This window comes from Tenrec ecaudatus, chromosome 13, assembly GCF_050624435.1.
Source record: "Tenrec ecaudatus isolate mTenEca1 chromosome 13, mTenEca1.hap1, whole genome shotgun sequence".
In the NCBI taxonomy this organism is placed as follows: domain Eukaryota; kingdom Metazoa; phylum Chordata; class Mammalia; order Afrosoricida; family Tenrecidae; genus Tenrec; species Tenrec ecaudatus.
In genome coordinates, this window is record NC_134542.1 from 111140216 (window position 1) to 111161606 (window position 21391).

A 21391-nucleotide genomic window follows, 5' to 3' on the forward strand; every position below is an offset into this window, starting at 1 on the left:
AAAGGCACAGGCCAGTGGGAGGAAAGTCTTGTGAATCACATGGCATCACAGTGCTTGCACAGGTCTCAGTACTGGCAAAAACATGTAGGCAGAGAGGGGGAGATTCCCAGGACCCTCCTTATGAGGAGGTCACACCCCTACGGAGGCACCATCAGACTGTGACCTGACTGACAGGCTAGACTCCATTCCTCCACTTCAATTTGACACACAGTTATGTAACTGCCACAAGTGAGCATCTAGTTCTGGATTCCTTGAGTAGGACAAGTGACTAGAAGTGAACTACCATCCTAAATAGGAACCTCAGAAGATCCTAGTCTTGACAAGGCTCCAGAGCACGGTACCACCCTGTACACATGGGGCTGCCATGTGTGGGAATCAATTCCAAGGAAGCTAACAAAAAACAAAGCAAAGTATGATGTGATGGCTCTCAGTGAAGTTTAATGAGTGACAGCTATGGAATACCAACTATAGATTAGATATTTATCTGATACATTTTCGGGAGCCATGAGGCCCGGCCATAACCTTGCCTGTCTGGCCATAACCTTGCCTGTCCGGAGCCATGAGGCCTGGCCACTGTCTTGATCTTTATTGCCTGAGCTCTGTAACTTTCCACAGGAACTGTTTTTTTCTGCGGTCATTGTTCTCAGGGAAACACCTGCGGCTTGCTTCCCCCATTTATTCTCAGGGAAACACCTGCGGCTTGTTTCCCCATTTATTCTCAGGGAAACACCTGTGGCTTGCTTCCCCATTTATTCTCAGGGAAACACCTGCGGCTTGTTTCCCTTTCCCTGCCCTATATAAGCTGAAGCCTTTTACTCAATCAACGAGACTTGACCAGACTGCTGTCTTGTCTCCGTTTCTCCTGTCTCTTGTCCCCCCAATTCCCACTCCCTCCTCCAGGGTCTGCCTGACGACCAATGTGGGGCCCAGATACGAGGGATACTGTGAGGAAGAAGGCGCCAAAGGAGGCCAGCGAGTAAAACTGAAAGAAAAATCCTTCAGCCGCCGCGGGAGCCTGCCTGCCGCGCCGAGACTGAAGGTGAGTAAAAGCGCCTGAAAATGGGACAAGAATTAAGCCAGCATCAGATTTATGTTAAACAATTGAAAGAGACTTTAAAGACACGAGGAGTAAATGTTAAAAGTTGTGATTTATTTAAGTTTTTTTACTTTATAAAAGATACTTGTCCTTGGTTTCCGCAGGAAGGGACGATTGATATAAAAAGATGGAAAAGGGTTGACAATGCTTTGGAGCATTTTTATGAGGTCTTTGGACCGGAAATAATTCTGTTACAGCTTTTTCTTATTGGAATTTAATTAAAGATTTGATAGATAGAAAGGAGAGTTGTCCGCAAATAACGGTGGCCATCGCCAAGACGGACGAAATATTAAAAGTCAGTTCTAAAACAGATCTCAGAGTCTCCACCAGAGAAGGAGATTGACATTATTTCCCTAGAAAGTGATGAAGAGGGGGCAAGGGTACTCCTATAATAGAGGAACTTAAAGAAAAAAATTAGTCAGCTTAAAGAACAGATAAAACTAGAAGAGTTACATCAGTCTTTGATTACCAGGCTGCAGACATTGAGATGAGGGTTTCAAAGGGTGTCAGAACCAGAAAAAGGGACGGAAATGCCCCGCCCACTTCAACAGCCTAGGCAACATCTCCCTACAAAGAAAATGCCTGCAGAAAGAGAGGAGGGGGATTTCTCTCCTGTACATGCTTTCCCAGTTATGAGACCATAGATGAGCAGGGGAGCCTGTCCGAAATTATGTTGGGCTCAAATTCGCCCTCATAAAGGAATTAAAAGCTGTTTCTCAATATGGGGCTACCTCTCTATACAGCTTAGCCCTTTTAGAATCTTTGGCTGAACGGGCTTTTACCCTATCTCTTACCACTTTTGGGCCCCTTGGTTAGCCTATTACTCTTGCTCTCACTGGGACCTGTGGTGTTTACCAAGCTCATGGCATTTATCAAGCAACAGATTGAGGCCATCCAGGCAAAGCCTATACAGGTCCATTACCACCGCCTTGAGATGTGCGAACAGGGTGGCTCATACGAGTAGTTATGATAAGACCCCCTGCCCTTGTGTGTTGAACTGGACAGTCAATGACGGGTAAGATCGGCACAAGACATACCAACCTAAGACAGACATTGGTTTGCTCTTATTTTATGAAAGCATTCCATTGATCAATGACGGGTAAGGATGATTCTTGATGCCTGACAACCTAAGACAGACGCAGTTCCTGAAGGGATCTCTCTTGGCTTTACAAAATAAAAAAGGGGAACCTGACGGGAGCTAGGAGGCCCAGCCATAACTTTGCCTGTCCGGAGCCATGAGGCCTGGCCACTCTCTTGATCTTTATTGCCTGAGCTCTGTAACTTTCCACAGGAACTGTTTTTTCTGCGGTCATTGCTCTCAGAGAAACACCTGCGGCTTGCTTCCCCCATTTATTCTCAGGGAAACACCTGCGGCTTGTTTCCCTTTCCCTGGCCTATATAAGCTGTAGCCTTTTACTCAGTAAACGAGACTTGAGCAGACTGCTGTCTTGTCTCCATTTCTCGAGTCTCTTGTCCCCCCAAGTCCCACTCCCTCCTTCAGGGTTGGCATTGAAGTTCCCACGGGTCAGGACAATACAGGAATTTAAAATTCATTGTCATAGTTGTTTTAAGTTCCCTTCCCAAAACATAATTTAAATATCATTACTTATTACAGATGGAATATTTATATTATTCTAATTTAAAATGGGGAGACAAGCTATACCTATGAGTTAAGATTTGGGGTTCATACACAAGTAAATACAATAAAACAAACAAAATACCTTCAGAGGTCCAGAAAAATGGGATAATTTTTTCATGCTTTTAAAATATAGAAAACATGACTATACAGCAGCTATAAAAAGAAAATATACTTTACTACCCAAAGCAAAGATGTATCTAGTAAAGCACAACATTGTAATTTCGATGCAGAGAATTTCATATAAGGATGACCAGATTTTTCTTATTTTTCTTATGCTCTTGGTGTCTGGTGAAAATATTGATAAGAAATGTAAATTGACACATTAATATTATGTTAATATTATATCTTTAAGTCTGCTTTAAAAATTTAACATTGGTAATAGCCTTTGAAACATTCAGTGGTGGCATTTAATATTAAACTATGTGTCTTTCAAGATAGATATCAACTAATGTCACATTAATTGCCTCTTTTTTCAACTCATTCTTTTCACAAAATCTTGGAAAGTTATTAATATGTTGAGGATAATAACTAATAGCTCTTGGTTTCACCTTTTGAAAAATATCAAAATTTCTTCACACTCATAGAAAGAATTAAATTTAACAAAGTGAGTGGGATGCTGAGATATGAGGGAGTCTCTGGTAGCAAATATTTCATTAAACCATCTAGTCTGGTAGTTAAGCATATTAGCAGGATCTGCTAAGTAGATTTAGAACTTGAGTCAATCTTAGGGACACCTAAAATGATTGATATGAGAATTCAAGATAATGTGAAGGAGCTTCAAAAAGTTCATGGAAATGGGATTAAAGCTTCCTTATACACAAGGAATTCTTAAAATAGTTCTTGGTAAATAATAATAAAGCAAAGTCATGAAGTTGACTCTAATTCTGGATAGCTCCACGTGCGCTGGACTTGACCAAGTTAATGACCAAGCTTTTCCCAGCAGGAATTTCCTAGGCCTGTTTTCTGATAAATAGGCGGGTACAGAGGGTTAACATACTGTTAATCACAAGGCTCCCGAAGATTGGAGTCTAGCAAGAGGAACCATAGAAAAGTTTTATAGGTTAATAACGATTGCCTAAAATTGCTATTAATATCAATCTTGTACTGGGGAAAATAATTTTACTTCTGGACATGGTTTGATTTATTTATTTAAATTTTCCCTATAAGTGTCAACTTAATGCCTATTTTATAGGTTTGTCCTGAGGATTGAGTAAAATCATGCATAGAGTGCTTAACACATTGCATACCTAATCTACACATGTGTGTGGTATAATGGTTATGTGTTGGGTTGCAATCCTCACGGTCAGCTGTTTCAAACCACCTGCATGTCTGAGAGAGAAAGACTACCTTTCCACTCCCCTAAACAGTGACAGTCCCAGAAACCCACAGGGGGTCACTATGAGTCAGCGTTGTCTCAGTGGCAGTAAGCCGAGTGCGTATGCTTTCATGTTAATAATCACTCTACGTAGTCGATATTCTGTCACTTCTCAGTATACAAGCTACCTTTTTAGGCACCATTATTTAGTAGTTGTTTTTTTTTATTTTAAGGAGAAAGGGTATTAAATCCAACCCAACATGATGAGGGATTCTATAAAGGTAAATAAAAAATACATTGCTATGAATCATAGAAAATTGTATTAACCCAAATTATCAAGATGGGAAGCTTCTTGGTATATACTCCATCTCAGTTTATACACCTCTGAAAGTCACATTTCTCTCTCTCTAACCATCCCTGAAGAGTTCTGTGCTCTTCGATTTATGCTACATCAAAACAGCAATTTTGGCCTCCTGAGGGACTCACATTGTGTTGCCTTGAAATGTGATTTAAGTTTAGAGGACAAAAAGAAATCTGGAGGGACAAGAGCCAGGCTGTGGAGTGGATGGGACAAGGGTTTCTAATGAAATTCTTGTAGATCAGCCCTTGTTATCTTCAAAGAAAGAGCAGGTGCATCACCCTCCTGGGAAACATTCCGTGGCACAAATTTCTTGACCTTTAATGCATTAATGCAATTTTCAATTGTCTTCAAATTTCATCATAGGAAATTCTCATGCTCACCCTGTATCCTTTGAGTAAACCTATTAAAATGAATCCCATTTTAAGTCTTCTCACACCCCCACCACAAGCCAAACAAAGAAAACACCTTACTTTCCTGAGCTGACTTCACTGCCTTGAATTTAACAGTCCTTGAAGGTCCCCTCAGAAGTTGCTGTTCGAATTGGACCTCCATTTTTTTCATTTATTTCTCAATGCACAATCACGAGGTTAAGATCAGTTTATTGCTGAGAGAATGTTCTACCATCATCCACTTGTCACAGAGACATGCTTGCATACGGTTTATTGGTATGAATCTGAATATTTATGAATTGCAATCATAATAGCAATACATTATTCACTTGTCTTGTACTGTGTGATAGATTTGTTCTGCTATTCAAATCCTCTGGGTAAGGCGTTGTGTACATCCATAGTATTTTCCCACCACACACATGTGTCCTTGATCCCAGTCTCCTTCTCCGGCACAATTGTCTGCCAACTGTTGTTCTTTTTTGGCTCGTGTTCAAATTAAAAACCCTGATTGATTCAGAAATATCTTTCAAATATTTTCAAAGACCGAAGAAGTCAGATCTGGATTTGTTAGTTTGTTGTTTTGATAGCAAAATGACTTTGCACCATGTACTTCTTGATCTATTGAATTTTACTTTTTTTTTTAAGAATGTCCTTCTGTCTTAGCCAATTATTCCTCACCAAGCATTAACCGGCAGGATGCTGATGTATTGTGCATCACACGGAGTGGCTCTGCTGTTTTGCTTCTCTTCATTTTATCTGCAAGAAGTGGCCAGTGCTCACCGTGCCCTCGGTTAGTAATGCACTACGGAGACCTCTTTCATGTGAAGTCGTCTGTAGATGCTGTGCCACTGTCCTCCTGCAGTGTTCTCTGATAATGACAGGAGGAAAATGTTAACCTTTTGGTAGATTATATATTTTTCTTTAACCTCTTGAGTTCAGATCCTAGACAAATGTCATGTCCCCATTTGAGAGAAAGACTGGGCTTTCTACCCCCAGCAACAGATACATTCATAGAAACCCACAGGGGTTGCTATGAGTCAGGATTGACTCGATGGCAGCAAGTTTGGCATTGAATCATATAATCTAGATGAATTTTTGATTTTACTTTTTAAATATTCTGTTTGCGTCTGTTCACAAGCTTTTCTTTCTTGATGTGTTTTGTTTTGTTCTTGGTCAGTGGTTTGTTTTTGTTGTTTTGCTGTCTGGTTGTATACTGTTGCTTTGTTTTCCTCTGTCTTGTTTTTGTGCATGTTATTATCTCCACAGGTATGTCTGAATAGGACAGGCTGGATGAACTATCTGGAGGAAAAACAACGGGACCGACAGTTCCGGGGACTTGGGATAGGGGGAAGTGAAGGGGGTGGGTAATGAAGTGTTAACAAACCCAGGGACAAGGGATCAACATGGGATCCAAATTGGTAGTAGTGGTGGTGGTGGTGGGGGGGGGGGGGGGGGGAAGTGGCAGGCCTAGTAGAGAATGATCAAGGGTATGGTTACGTAAAGAAGAGGTATAGGTATAACCCAGGTGGGGACAGCATGATAGTTGGGCAGGAGGAAAGTCAAGGGAAATAGAGGAAAGAGCTGGGAGACAAAGGGCATTTCTAGAGGTCTGGACAAAGACATGTACATGCAAATATATATATGAGGATCGGGAAATAGATCTATGTGTCTATATTTATAGGTTTAGTATTAAGGTGCGGGAAGGACCTTGGGCCTCTACTCAAGCATTCCCTCAACGCATGAATACTTTCGTCTATTAAATTGGCATTCTATGATACTCACTCTCCTGACACAACTGCTGAAGCCGAAGCAGGTGAACAAGCAAATGTGGCGAAGAAAGCTGATGGTGCCCAGCTATCAAAAGAGAGAGTGTCTGGTGCCTTAAAGGCTTGAAGGTAAACAAGCTGCCATCTAGCTCAGAAGCAACAAAGCCCACATGGAAGAAGCATACTAGCCTGTGTGATCATGAGGTGCCAAAGGGATCAGGGATAAGGCATTAAAAAAAAAACTTACCATAGCGAATGAAGGGGGAAGTGCAGAGTTGGGACCCACAGCCCATTTGTCGGCCAATGGAGATCCCCTTGCAGAGGGATCTAGGGGAGGAGATGCGTTAGTCAGGGTGCGATGTAGCACCGATGAAGAACACAGCTTTCCCCCAGATCCTGCATGCGTCCTCCCCCCACCCTCAACTACCATGATCTGATTTCTACCTTGCAAGTCTGGATAGAGCAGAGGTCGTACACTGGTACATATGGGAGCTGGAGGCACAGGGAAGCCAGGGTGGATGATACCTTCAGGACCAGGGGTGTGAGGGGCGATACTGAGAGTAGAAGGTGAGTGGTTTAGAAAGGAACTGATTTCAAGGATCTACAAGTGACCTCCTCTCTGGGGGACATACAACAGAGAAGGGGGTGAAGGGAGACACCGGATAGGGAAAGATATGACAAAATATTCTATAAATTATCAAGGGCTCATAAGGGAGGGGGGAGCAGGGAGGGAGGAGAAAAGACCTGATGCAAAGGTCTTAAGTGGAGAGCAAATGCTTTGAAAATGATTAGGGCAAAGAATGTACAGAAGTGCTTTATACAATTGATGTATGTGTATGTATGGATTGTGATAAGAGTTGTATGAGCCCCTCAAAATGTTTTAAAATAACGTGGGCTATTTCAGCTCATGCCTCACCCATCTTCCCACTTTGATGTTCAGCTGACCCAGAAACCTTTCTCTGGCTTTCAAAAGAATTCCAATGTCCTCTTAACACACTAAAGATATGCAGATTGAAGGGGTTGGCGGGAGGTTGTAGATAAATGTGTGGGGCACATCCTATTAGAATCCACATGTCTATAAGCTACCTAACACCCACCTAATCTAGCACCCTAAGTCACTGCCACTTATCAAAAGTTTTTACCTAAATGAATCTAATTATTCAAAGATAAAACTATACCTCTTCCCATTTAAGTTGGTTTTAACAAACAAAGCCAATCAAAAGCCTCAAATTGTGAATACAAGTAGATGTATTCAAGTAACTTTTGAAGGTATATAATTTGAATATGTACATTGACTCCATATCCCTGTATAGATTTATGTTCACAGAAATATTTGAATGATTAAAATGTATTAATCATTTTTATAAATGTAATAATTAGTCTACTTTAACAATTTCAGTGACAGAATTCACATAGCACACCCTTCATTAGTTCAATCAAATTCATAAGACTGGTACTGCTATCATTACAATTCATCCCAGTACAATTCTTCTTGGTACTCATTGTTAGCTCCTCATTTCCTGTCAGTCTCCCCTGAGACCGGGCTATGTCCTTTGACTATATTCGTCTCTAGGATTGCCTAATCTACATTTCATAGATAGAAAATCATACAGAATTAGGCTTAAAGGCTTGAAGATAAGTGGACATCTACCTGTGAAGCAACAAAACCCACATGAAAGAAGAACATCAGCCTGTGTGATCATGAGGTGTCGATAGAATCAGGCATCAAGGACCCAGAACAAAAATTTATATCATTGTGAATGAAGGGAAGTGTGGAGTCCCAAAGGCAATTGGACATCCCCTTACAGAAGGGTCGCAGGGAGGAAAGGAGCCAGTGAGGGTGCAGTATAGCACCATTGAAACAAAAGTTTCCTCTAGTTCTTGAATGCTTCCTCCCTGGCACTATCATGACCCAATTTCTACCTTAAAAATCTGGCTAGACCAGAGCATGTACATGGGTACAATGGATGGGTAGATGGATGGATTGTGAAAAGAGTTGTATGAGCCCCCAACAAAATGATTAAAAAAAAATCAGGACACTAGACAAATAGCCCAACAATAATGACAATGAAAGAAGAACCTCGATTAATGAGAATATTCAGAACTGGAGCAATTCAAAAGTGAGATCAGTAATAGTGTGTCCCCTTTGACTTAACGATAAGTCTCATAATTTTCCCTGCAGAGTACTGTGTCGGATAACAAGGCCTTCCCCATCTCTCATCCAGAGGCCGAGGGGATTCACCAGAGGTTTAGTCCACAAGGGGAACCTGCAATCATTCTTATATTTGCATTAATATTTGCCATTTTTAAGAAGCCTCTATATACACCAAAGCGGAAATAAGCCCTCTTTCACTCTCTGCCTCTTATCTCTTACATCCCAGAGTTGCTTGTAGCCTCTCTTCCCATGCTTCATTTGACTTCTTCAGTTTGCGGTTAATTCAAACATCCCACCTGGGTTAGTCTGGGCTGTCTACAGAAGCAAACCAGTGATGCTTATCTTGGTACAAGGAAGAACTTTATAATAAGCAATTTACAGCAAGGAGACACCCCAGGGTATTTCAGCCCAGGCATAGGTCCAATGTTAGGTGGGCCCTCTTGAGACTCATGTAACTGCCAGCTGATGATACCAAAAGGTGACGTGGGAAACGGCGATCCCAGGCCAACGAGTGACGAGTTGCATGGATCCCAGGTCTGCAGAAGCATGCATGGAAAGGCACTGACAAGTCTTCGGGGAGGGCAGGCCACATGGAGCTGTCCCTGGAGGTAGACACAGTCCCAGTGGAGTCCCAGGAAGGAAGAAGGCAAAGTGGCAGAGAGATGGTCTCTGTTTGCTCTCGCTCTTAGACAAAAGGCCAGACTCCTAGGAGTTGTCATCCATCTATGCCTTCATTGACAGGTTGAACTCCATCCATTGTCTGGAGTGTCTAATTGACATAATATCTAACTACCACACTGCCTGAGCTGTTAGCCTTCCCTCCCCACTTTTTCTAATATAGAAAATATTACAGAAACATTCTCCTTTCCTGACTTTCCCAGTCTGTCTCAGTGTGGCCAATACTGTGCATTCCAGCCACTGTAAGTTTCCCCATGATCTGTAGAGAGGCCCAAACCACAAACTCACTGCCATCGAGTAGATTCCAACTCAGAGTGGCCCTATCGGGCATGCTAGAATGGGCCCTCTGGGTTTTCTGAGATTGTAACTCTTTACGGGAATAGAAAGCCCTCTTTCTCCCTTGGAGCAGCTGGTAATTTTGAACTGCTGACCTTGCAGGTAGCAGCCCAATAAACACTACACAACCAGGGCGCCTAGTGAGATAAATTGACCTTAGATACCCTCTGAAAGAGATTGCTGTTATGGTCTGAGCTATGCAATGGCCTCTGTAAAGGAGAATGCCATGTTCACTGCAAGAGTGGGGTGTGGACTCCGGGGTGGTGTAACCCAAGTTTTTGACTTTATGTAGTTTGAAAAAGCAAAATCAAAACAACAGCAACAACGAAACACTTTAAGAATTGCCGGTAGCCTAAGGTGCTTTAGTTAGCGTAGTCTCTGGAATTTTTATAACTCACTATGTTACTCAAAAGCAGACAGTCTGGGTGCAGTTTTCACTTAACAGGGCCAGATGCTGCTGACAGTCTTCTCCTGTTTGCCTGTGAGTGACTAAAAGCTAGGCACTGCTATTTGACAGTTACTGAAGACATCCTGAGACTGGCCTAAGCCTTAAAGAACATTATTATTGTGTGCTTGCTCATAGTTAACAGTTGTTTCCCATGGTTATTCCAAACCCCAAATTAATGTAAAACATCTATAGCCATTCCCCAGAGTGTCACTTACAGAGCCAAAGATATAAATTCTCTGTATTTTGATTTCAAATGGTACACCACAAAGACCATCTGGTTTGCACTGCTGTGGTCTCTTTGCTGGTTTCTCTTCTCAATGAAAACATCTTCTTCCTCTGACTGGTAGTGAGTACATTCACTGGAACGCTCTAGAGTAAAAGACGTGCATTTCAGGTGACAATGAGGACATCAGTACATGTTGGAAGTCTGGGGCTTTCACTTTGAAATGGAATGCGGACGGAGACACTGGCACTTCAGGCTAGATGCTAACACTATCCCATTTGGTTAGGGATGCTGTAGTCTCCTTTAAGGTCTGCAAGGGAGCACTGGAATGTCTGTCCCTTGAACCAGTCTGATTATTCTCTGGAGTGTCTTGTAACAAATCCTTGAAGAGTAATAGAAGGTGAGTATAATGGCAGGTATCTTGCAAAAAATTACAGAAATAAAAAGATTACCTGTCTTTAGAAGAAAATGTCTTTTATTTCCATGGGCATCATTCAACTAAAATCAATCCTCATTACCTTCCTGTGTAGAGAAACTGTATCTTGATTTAAAAATGGTGTTTTCACCTTCTTTCTTGCACTTAAATCTTAACCAAGAAAATGGTAGCGTCTTCCTTTTCACGTTTAGATTTCCTGTTAAAAGATTCCCCCAAACAACCCAAAAGACAAGGGAGGTCACACCCATTTGTTGGGATCCCAAGCCTCTTACATGCCTTTCAGACTTGATCACTTTCACTGGGCATCATTGCTTTCTGAACATTCTTCTCCAACCAATGTCACGACAAGCAGGTTACAATCTCCTCCTACCCAGTTGCCTTCATTAAGTTACATTTATTAAAGCATTTATTTAAATTTGCATATGATAAACCAACCTGAAATATCCGTGGTAAGCGCTCTGCCTATAACCCGTAGGACCCTGTGTGATTGTGGGACTTTCCCCTGGCGTGGCCGAGACTGGGGTCTCTATGGAGATCCCTTGGTCCGGGGCATTCAAACTGCTGATGCTTCAGTTACTGCAAAGCACATCAATCATTACCCCTTTAGGGCCCAGCGCAAAGAAATGTATACAGGTAGATGGCAGATATGTTAAGAAACAATAGCTACTTTTTGTGATGCATTTGTGATTTTCTAAGTATATTGTCCGACTTATCCTAATATATATTGCATATATGCACATGTGTGCTAGCTAATTATACTCATACATGTTTAATATATAGGGACATATACAATGTGTCTATATACATACATTAGCATCCCGTTAATTCCAGTCCTACATGAGGTTTCAGAGGCTGCAAATCTTTAAGATAGCAGACACTTTCATCCTTGTCTTGCAGTAGGCTGGTGAGTTGAAATCATCAGTCACATATATCTTTTCCAAGTCTCTCCATCTCTGCCTTTATTAACATAATTAGCCTCTGCTTTTAAGGAAAACACTAAAAAAGAGTCAGACCGCATCATTAAGTTATTACTTTCAGGCAAGAGTGGACGGGACTTTAAATTGGCACTAAGAGAGACAGATGCTTGATCCCAGATGACTGAACCATGTCAGGCAGGCTCTAAAAGCAGAATTAATGTGTAAACATTAGAGAATCCTAACAGTGGCTTGGCTCTTCTGGCTACTCCAAAAGAGATGGCGGGCCTCGCAGGGGATGAGCAGCATCATGTGTGAAAGACCGAGGTCACACTGTTCTGAACGCACTGCCACCACATGGGGCTTGGCTCAATCATTCAAGCCCACAGTGACAGAGTGGGTCCCTGGGTAGACCTCTATGGAGAGGTCCTTAGAGACGCTCTCAGCTGGTTGGGAGACCTCTCCATCACACTGAGATGCTTGATAGTTGCCTTTAAGACCAAAGGGAGTGTCTTGTCCCTGACAGGTCCCCGAGTTGTCACCAGGACAGCTCTGACTTCTCTCTATGATAATGAGAAGTGTGGGTTTCCTCTGGCACAGATCAGATGAATAACATCTTCCACACTCACTTGAAACATAGCCCTTGAATTCAGCCATTGTTGGGAAGGAAGCACGGAGGTTTGGGTATCTTTCTTAGCTCTCTGCTGGGAGAAGGAATTGGAGGTCAGCTGCTGGCCATCTTTCAGGGTTGGGCCTGTCCAGGGCAAAGACCCTCATACTGCCTTTGGGGGTTCCAGTGAATACCAATTCACTGCTCACCTCTTGGTGAGTCCAATGCTTCTTCACACAGCCTGGCCTACCCCTGCAGAACACATGGATCTGGTCCCTGTAGCATGGAGACTGCCAGATAATTCTCCATGTTCCCTGGGGGGACACACACACACACACACACACACACACACACACACACGCACACACACACACATAGTCAACCAAGCAGCTCCAGCTAAGGGTCCTGGCCCCCATGACTCCTATCCTGGGCAATCACTGCTCCTGGCCCCCATCTTTATAAGTGAGCCTGTAGGAATGGTACACTGTCCGATAGGATTTCTTAAGACCTTAACACTTTCCCAAAGCCATACTTTAGTCCTACACCATAGCAGGTGCAGTCCAGCTGTTGACCTTGGTTAGCACTCCAGTTGTGCAACTGCTCACAGTGCCATCACGTTACACAAACAGTAGTAAAACCTGCCAGTGTAGCGCTGGAAGAAAATCCCACCAGTTTGGAAGCCACTCAAAACAGAGCTTTAGAAAAGTTGTCCCCGCCCCCAAAGGGAAGCCACTTTCAATGAGGTGAGTGGAGTAAAGCTTTTGGTACCTTCATTTGCTGATGAGGCATGACTCAAAATAGTAAAGTAAAAAATGCAAACACCGATTATTAATTCATGGGGGCTGTACAATGAAAAAATCTAGTTACATTGGAAGTCATAAAGAATGAATGAATATATATAAAAAGAAATGCCCTAAGCATGTTTGAGCTCACATGAACCAGTTTGGACCAGTTTGAGCCAGATAATCTGCCAGGTATGACAAATTGAAAAAGAATGTTTGCCCAGTAATTGTCATAAAGAACATTTCAAAGTGTATCATGAACTATAATGCTGTTTGTAATAAGATAATATCTATATGCCTACAGCAATACCGGTTTTTAGGCTTTTATTCATTTTATATTTCCACACAACCACTAAAGCCAACACTGAAGAAATTGAAGAATTCAACCAAATTATGCAGTCTGAAATTTATCAAAGAAGCAAGAAATATGCACTGATAATCACTGGAGACTGAAAAGCAAACCATCAATTAGTCATATGCAAGTTCGGGGTGAAGCTTAAAGCAAATTTAATAGACCCACAAGAGCCAATATGTGACCTTGAGTACATCCCATTTAAATTTAGAGACTTTGAAATGATAAATTTGACACCCTGGACACAGGCTGGGTTTTCCAGAGAAAACCAGTGACAATTGCATGCGTCTTCATATAGGAAGAGATTAAATTGAGAAATGGCTTGTACAGTTGTAGAAGTGAGTAAACGCAGGCGAGTTCAAGTGTGCAGGTCAGATGTAAAGGTGGAGACTTCTCCTTGAGTTTGCAGGGGCTGATGAACAGGGAGCAGGAAGATAAAGTAGGAAGACCCCGGCTGGTGGATGCAGAGCTGCATGAATCCAAGGTTGATTGAAGGCCAAGAACACCTGGCCACCGGTGAGTCCCAGGGGGGCAGGTGACATATATAATGCGAGGTGACTAACCAGATGCAGGCCCACATCCTATAGGAAAAGCTTCCACTCATTGTTGATTTACTCTTAGAGGAGGCCACCCTCTGAATGACACTTCCCCAAATTACATCAAGACTGTGGCCAGACAAAAGGAAAAGCAAAACAAAACAAATGGACTACCAGTGAGTCAATTCTGACTCACAGCGACCCTCAGGACAAGCTTGAACTGCCCAGGGGGATTTTCAAGCCACCTTTTTCTTTACCTTTTGAGGTTTTACCCTTGCCCTTATCTTTAATTTTTATTTTTCTAGTTTTAATAATGACACACCTTATTTCAATGTTCAAAATTCACTCCTTTATTTCCCCCAAATTGTTTTCTTCACAAGTTCTTGTTTTCCCCTAGAAGAGAAGCATTTCCTCACAAAAAACATGTAGCGTGTGTACAAAAGCAAATGCATTTCTCTCACCCTAAATATATATCATATATATATTGACTTTTTGGCATGGTTTGCCTTAGTTTTTGTTTCTGAACATCAGAAGAATTCTCAGAGAAGAAGCACTTTTGCAAATGGAAGTAACTTTTCTGAGGGAAAGGGAAGTTTGGGATAATACAGTCTCAGAGAGTACACTGTATCCCTGGAAAGCCGGGAGGGCCCCTGGTGGGGGCTTGGGAGAGTTCCTGAGAGAGCATCACCACGTCAGGGGAGTGCGACAAACCACATAGAGACAGTGTGCACAAGGGAGAGAGCGACCCCAGACCTGAGAGGGCACCTGACAAAGAGGCCTGCCCTCAGTCTGTGCCATGTATCCCCAATTAGTTTCACAGGGGATGGGGTGGTGGGGGTGGGGGGTGGTTGAGGGTATTGGCTGATTTAGTGGCTGAGATTGAGCCCATGTGTGACAACATATTGCTGGTATCGTGTGTGTGCGCGCGCGCATGCACTCAGGCTGATCTTTGTGTCTAGGACTAGATGACCTGGATCTGAGCAGGGACAGCTTATATTGTCCTCAGAGGTGTCTAATGTGTACCTGGTTTCTTGTGTCTAATGTGTACCCCTTTATTGTGGAGTGGCCAGCTAAGTGTTGCTTAGCATAAGGCACTCTGTGGACACAATTCCCTTTATCCCCAATCTTCCTACCTATCATAGATATGTATTATTAAAGTGTTCAAACTTTGTCATAATATGAAATATTAATATTTTGGAAGACATTATCATATTTAATTTTATGAAAACGTATTTCATTTATGTTTTGTGGGGGAAAGGAGGGCCCCCACAAATCATCACTAGTCCGGTAGGTGCAATTGTACGGCGATAATAAGTAAAGATGATAGTGAAGTCATAGAGAGCATAAGAGATAGAAGAGAGATTGACGTAATGGACTCAGACACAATTCATGGTAGCATGCTCACCTCAGCCCTGCTTGGTGGTCCTCGTGAGGAGAGCCCGGGAGCGAGAGCAGGAGACCCTCACTTTATTGCTAACCAAGGGTTATAACTACGTAGGGAGTCATGATTACAGTTAACCACACGTCACAGGAAGGGGCAGTCCAATAGGCATACACATCATAGGAAGGGGATGCACGAAAGGCACAAGCATAATAGGAAGGGGATGAGCTAGGGGTGTGTCCATAGGAAGGGGGAGGGGACTAGAGGCATACATGTGACAAGGTTGGCGGGCCCTAGGTTCATGATGGTGGCCTAACCTTGGTCACCCTTGGATGGGCTTGACCTCTCTGGGGTCTCTTATGAGGTAACAGTCAACTAGTGTCCTTATCAGAAGGGAGGGGGTGGGTCCTCCTTGTGGGATAAATGGTGGTGACTGTTTGCTCTGGATGGCTGATAAGCCTTGGGGAGAACAACCCCCTGCTCTACTTCTGCTGACCTCCAAGTGGATAGTCATTGGCCACGTGTAGCAAGCAGCTAAATTTGGGATATATCTGGGGGAGACAACTTGGGAGAAATCTTTCTGTTTCCCTTAAGAAAATCTTAGTCTTTAATAACTGTGAACAAGAGTGTGGGAAACTCATCCTTGAAAGAAAAATTTGCCATTGTCAAAATGAAAACAAAGTGAAAAAGACTGTAATAGTTAAGTTTTATTGTGCTAACCTGGCAGATAAACACGTGTGGGGGTTAATTGAAGAGCGGAGAGATAAATGGCTTGGTGAGCCTTGACTTTCTGATTCTCAGTTTTCTTGTTCTCTGATGGTCAGACCAGGGTGCAGCTGCCTTAGCCAGTTCCCTGCCTCAGCTGGCAAGGCTCACTTCCTGTGATACATCCCTGAGGAAAAACCACATGGACCTACCCCAATGCAACCCTGGGTTCTGGAGCAGCCGTGTGGAGACCCCTGCCAGGGCTGATATACTTACATGCTCACTGATTCAGCTTTCCTTCTTTAGTCGGCATCTTTGCGTCTGTTTTTTGAGATGGAGGAGGATTTTTTATATTGGTGGCTGACATATGGACTAATGTCAGAATTATGGACTTGGACTGAACTGGGTTGGGATGCTTTCTTAATGTACACTTACCTTTTATATAAAACTCTTTCTTATATACATATGAGTTTTGTTTCTCTAGTCTACCTAGACTAACTCAAAGACCATCAAGGAAACTACAATTAAGTTATTGTTATAAACTGTGAATTTCCTCAATTATGAAAGAGTAGCATAACATAATTGAAAACCACCTGAATAACACAATCAAACATCAAGAAAAAAATGGTCTATATTTATGCAGAAATCAACATACTCATTTATTCAGGTATCTGTCAAAAATATTTATATTTTCAAACTTATTCTGTAAGATGATGGACAGTGTGAAGCTTTTAATAGTTGATGGATCTTCTGTGTCTATCAGGTGGCTTCAGAGGTTCAAAGAACAACAACATAAAACAAAAACAGAACAAAATAGGGAGTCACTTGTAATGTACATCATAAGTCAAACAAGGTTGACAGACATCATTCAAAATTGGTTCACAAAATTAAAAGATATGATAAGAGGTGGGAAAAAATGAGGACCTGATGCCAAGGGCTTAAGTGGAGAGCAAATGTTTTGGGAATGATGAGGGCAATGAATGTACGGATGTGCTTTGCACAATTGATGTATGTGGATTGTGCTGGGAGTTGTATGAGCCCCTAATAAAATGATTAAAATAAAAAAGAGGACATGACCCTAAAGACATTTCAAAAGCCATTAAGACTGTTCTACTTTACAAAACAAAGTAACCCTGAAACTAAAGGGAAATTAATTCTAGCAGGGCTGGCTTCTGAAAAGCTGGCTTACCAACCCGAAGACCTCATTTACAGATGGAAAGTTTGACACCATGGCAACTAGAAAGAATGAGAACCTCTGGTGCTTCAAGAGGGTCAAAGTTCATCCGTTCTCAGTGGAATGGAAATGGAATAAGAGAGCTTAAGTATTAGTAAAAACATATGAAGAGATTTTGAAATAAATAAAGTACAATGTAAAGCATTCTTCTCTAAGGAGCATCTTTCAGCCAAACACAAGACAGTCCCCTAAGGGGAGCAATAACACCTGAGGGAGAGCACACTTTAGAACCATCAGTTACCTGAGATTCCAAAGGCAGCATTTGCCCAGGGCTACAGTTCAGAAGATACAGGGGAAGAAGAATGAATGAAGTCAGCAAACACTAGAAGGGCGTGAGTGCTGTTACATTGTGAGGATTGCATTCTGTGTCATAAAACAAAATGCGTGTGGGTTCTTGAACAGAAAAGCAATTTGCTCTGTACGCTCTCACCTAAACGTCAATCATTTTTTAACTGAGAATTTCTTTGGTTCTTTGTCAATGCTCCTTGTCATCATTGACTTGTCTATCTAATTTTTTTACCCAAGTGCATTGGTCTGACCACCTCTGGATAAGGACATTACCCAAAACATTAAACAAATGACAGGAAGCTATTCCTACAAAGAGTGATTGCCAACACTGAAATGTGCAAGATAGCATCAGAAATTTTCAGGGAATATCATTATCCACAACTTCATTCCTTAAGGCATCAATCAAAATGTTTAAGGAAGAAACTGTGAGAAAAACTGTAAGAATTATGGTTTCTTATTTGGCAAAGGCAATAGTATTTTGAAGGAAACTGTTATCAAGCTAGATAGAAGCATGCAGATTCATGACATGATAAATAACCTTCACAGGGATATTTCAGAAAATAGATCACCGGATCTTACATTGAAATCAATAAAGGAATCGACGTAGAACGAGAAGACATAAGCTATAAGAAATTGCGAATGTAGAATGCAAAATCTGTAGATGAGGTGGATGAAGACAATGAGGTCTCCCATTAGAAAATCCTTCACCTTTAAGCCAAAGTCTGCTTTCCACTATCTAAAGGCTTTGAGGAAATTCAGAAAAGTTAAAAGTTGACCAAATGTTTTTTTGACCATTCTCTGGATTTAGTAATAACATTTAATCAAAACAATACAAACTAAACATTGATGTTTTAATTGGAAAGGGAATTTTACCCTTATCTTTATTTGAGTATTGTAGGCACATATTGCATATAATTTGAATAAACACACACATCATAAACAATTATGTAGTTTCTTTTTCCAGTGCTATAAATGAAAAGGAAACACTTTCTGGGATTTTTATATGGCAAGATATTACAAGTGGGAAGTCAGCCAGGCAGAGGACAACCTCACTGAGAGGGGTTGACACAGTGGCTGCTGCAGTGGGCTCCAGCACCAATAGTGAGGGTAGGGCAGGACCGGGTAGCATTTTGTTCTGTTGCACCTATGGCCACTCTCAGTCAGACACAACATGAAGGCACCTAAGAAAAGTGGCAAAATTCTCAACAATGAGCCAGAGAACAATGGTCCTATGTGGAGAACTCAAAGAAAACAAGGTGATGCTGGGAAGCTTCTGACTTCCCAGTGTGCACTGTGCTGATATGGAGTTGATGTGTACTCTGGGCAACCTCATATGTGTTCAAGCAGGACTGTGTCATGTAGGGCTTTCACTGGCCAACTTTTGAAAAGCAGGTCCCCAGGCTTTCTCCCACGGCTCCACTGGGTGGACTTGAATCTCCTATCCTGTCAAAAGCCAAATGTGTTAGATATTTGTACCACTCGGTTCCTTTTAGTAGATACTGTTCCATTTAAAGATATGTTGCAAAACCTACACTAAGCTTCAGCCATCACTAAGATCTTGTCCACAATATATCGCAAATATTTCTTAGCTTACTCTCTTCTCTACTAAAAACAATTGCACCATGGGAAGATCAGATCTATTTCAGGTGCATTCTTGGTAGTTTAAATTTCCGTGGGCATTACTAGATGCTGCCCCCAGGGCTGTGCATTCCTGGTCATCTGCATGGCTACTCCCCACAGATGAAATGTCCGTCTCCTCTGCTCTCCAGATAGCCACTCAGAAATCCAAGTGTCCTCCATCCCTCAACGACAGAGACTTGTATCATCTGCAGAGAGGCATGCTGTCTGATCACTTCATCTGGAAATGTAACGCTGGTCATAGTTTTCTTTCAACCAAAGGCTGCTTTTTCTGTCCTGCCTGGTAAGCTCCCCGCTTTCATGACTAGCGATCAGACTGTGATGTCATCCCCACTCTCCTCGTCTCAGCAGTCAGCAAACAACCTGATTGCTCTTAGAGATATAAGCCGGCTTCCTTCATGTCTCCCTTTTGACCAAAAGTTCAATTACATTTGGTTATCTTTTCTTAAAAAAAAAAGAGAGAGAGAGAAGAGGCTGTCAGTGGGTTGTCTTAATTGAACGAGATATATTACTTAGATACAGTTTCTGCTTAACACAGTATCGATCGTTTGCATTTACTGATGTTTCTACAACCTCAAGTTACTTTTGTGGGCAGGTTTCTAGGCTTGTGCATCCACTGATATGTGGCTTCTTTTTAAGAAGTAGCTTTTAGGTCTGTGAGAAATTGGGTGTGGGCAATCCATCTCTGTCATACCAAGAGCACTGTTCTATCACTCTGCAACTGCCATTCAGAATCTTGCAGGCGGCCCTAACAGCAAGACCCTATTGGAAGCCACGTACTAGCAAAGTGGATGCATAAAATGAACCCTCACAGTTGGTTTACAGCCGAAATTTGTTCTCGCCCTACTCTGTCACTTACAGCTTCAGATGCGGTCAGCAGTCTTTGATTTGTGGCTGCCCACTCAAATTGCTGCTCACTCTTCACGCTCTCATCTGTGAGTCTCCTTCACATGTTAACAAAATAAAGCCAAAAGCCAAGAGCCATCAGATGGATTCTGACCCATAGGAAATGTGTGCCGGTGTAGGACTGTGCCCCATGCCATTTTTGATGGCTCATTGTTTGGGGGTGTGGGGTGGAGAGCGGGGATGAACACTGGTTAGTCCAGCACCATCTTCCCAATGATCCCTATGCTGGAGCCCTTGCTAAAGTCCAGTTAGTAATTAATCTCATAAAGGGCTTTCCTCTTTGTCTTTGCCTCTTTACCAAGCCTTGATGTCCTTCTCCAGCACCGGTACCCTTCTGACAACATGCCCAGTCTACGAGAGACTGTCTTCCCATTTTCATGACTTAAGCAAATCGGGATGTGTTCCTTCCAAGCAGATGTGTGTATTCTCCTGCACCCCGGTATACTCACTATTCTTTGGTAGCAGCATAAGTCAAAACTATCCACTCTTTTTTGGTCTTCCATATCCATATTGCAGTTTTCAGACACATCTGAGATGATTGCAAATGCCATGGTTTGGGGCAGGCATGCCTTTGTCTTCAAAGTGATATTTTTACTTTTTGATCCTTTAAAGAGTTTTTCTGAAGTAAATTTGCCCCAATTCAATATCATTTGATCTCCTGACTACTGTTGCTGTGGGTGTTGATCATGGATCCAAGTAAAATGAAACTTTTTAACCGCTATAACTTTTCTAAGTTTAGCATGATGCTACATATTAACCCAGTTATGAGAATGAAAAAAATAGAGATTTAATCCATGCATAAAACTACAGTCTTTGATTTTTGTGTCAATCAGGGTACTAGAGAAACAAATTCATAGACACTCACTTGTATATAAGTGAGAACTTTAGAGCAAAGAGTAATTGTATATTAATAAAATATTCCAGCCCAGTCCAGATCAAGTTCATAAGTCCAATATTAACGCGTATGTCCAATACCAGTTCATAAATTCCTCTTCAGACTAATGCAGCCATGCAATAATGCAAAATGAAAGAAGATCACAGGCCAGTGGGTGGAAAGTCTTGTGAATCCAGTGGCGGGAGAAGCATCTCTACACTGGCAGAGGTCTCTTTGTGGCTCCTTCAGCTCCCAGGGCTCTGATTGCATCAGCTTAGTTCCATCAGGCTTGTTGTCTGTAATGTCTCCATAGGACTGAGCCTGTGCCC

General features: G+C 42.1%; 1 pseudogene; it reads right to left on the reverse strand.

Annotated features, from left to right (window-relative positions):
* Positions 1–12125: 12125 nt before the first annotated feature.
* LOC142424065 (A-kinase-interacting protein 1 pseudogene) lies at positions 12126–20739 on the reverse strand (annotated as a pseudogene).
* Positions 20740–21391: the final 652 nt, after the last annotated feature.